At 40.0% G+C, this 1,087-nt stretch overlaps 1 non-coding gene across 1 annotated transcript; it reads right to left on the bottom strand.

Moving 5' to 3' along the window:
* Positions 1 to 436: 436 nt before the first annotated feature.
* Positions 437 to 543, bottom strand: LOC141582083 (U6 spliceosomal RNA). Its single transcript, XR_012514914.1, has one exon. It is a non-coding gene; the product is annotated as a U6 spliceosomal RNA (small nuclear RNA).
* Positions 544 to 1,087: the final 544 nt, after the last annotated feature.

Genomic DNA, 1,087 nt, shown 5'->3' on the forward strand with positions numbered 1-1,087 from the left:
GAAGAGGTCCAGTCTCTGCTTTCTTCACACTGGTAGCCAGTTTTCCCAACGCCAATTATTTAACAGGAAATCCTTTCCCCATTGCTTGTGTTTGTCAGGTTTATCAAAGATGAGATGGTTGTAGATGTGTGGCATTGCCACCAGGACCTCTGTTCTGTTCCATTGGTCTATGTCTCTGTTTTGGTACCAGTACCATGCTGTTTTGATTACTGTAGCCTTGTAGCATAGTTTGAAATCAGGTAGCATGATTCCTCTTGCTTTGTTCTTTTTGCTTAGCATTGTCTTGGCTATGCAGAGTCTCTTTTGCTTCCATATGAAGTTTAAGGTGGGTTTTTCCAGTTCTGTGAATAAGTTCATTGGTAGCTTGATGGGGACAGCAGTGAATATATAAATTACTTTGGGCAGTATGGCCATTTTCACAATATTGATTCTTCCTAAAAATATGAAATGCTTCATGAATTTGCATGTCATCCTTAAGCAGGAGCCATGCTAATCTTGCCTGTATCATTCCCATTTTAATATATGTGCTGCCATAGCAAGCACTGGTAAGGTTCTTTATACCAGCTCTATTGCCTGTTAGCTCCTGCGATGTTTCACAATGACTTTTGGCTTCCTTGCATTGGATGATGACATACTTCTTTCACTCAGTGAACTTTGTTTCTGCCCACATTCTGAATTCTACTTGTATCATTAAAGTCATGTCAGCCTCTGATCAGTTCTGAAAACTTGAACAGGCTGAACAGTTGATGTAATCATCTGGAGGAAAGAAGGCATGCTGACTTTTTGAGTTTCAGTGTTCTTGCACTGATTCTTTCTCATCTCTGTGATCTTATTCACCTTCAACCTTAGAGGTTGCTGACCTTTGCACAGGATATTTTTCTTTTATGATATTTGATGATCTTTTTGGTTTGATTGTGGTGTAAGGCAGATGCAGTCAGCTGGCTTTGGTTTTGGAGGATTTTAGGGGGCCAATATTCATCTCCCAATTCCTAGACTGTGTTCTTTAACTCTGGGAAATTTATATTGGGTTTCAACTTTGTTCTCTGGCTCCTCAAAGTTTGGATTCTACTGCACTGAAGGCTGCAAA

Source organism: Saimiri boliviensis, chromosome 18, assembly GCF_048565385.1.
Source record: "Saimiri boliviensis isolate mSaiBol1 chromosome 18, mSaiBol1.pri, whole genome shotgun sequence".
Taxonomy (NCBI): domain Eukaryota; kingdom Metazoa; phylum Chordata; class Mammalia; order Primates; family Cebidae; genus Saimiri; species Saimiri boliviensis.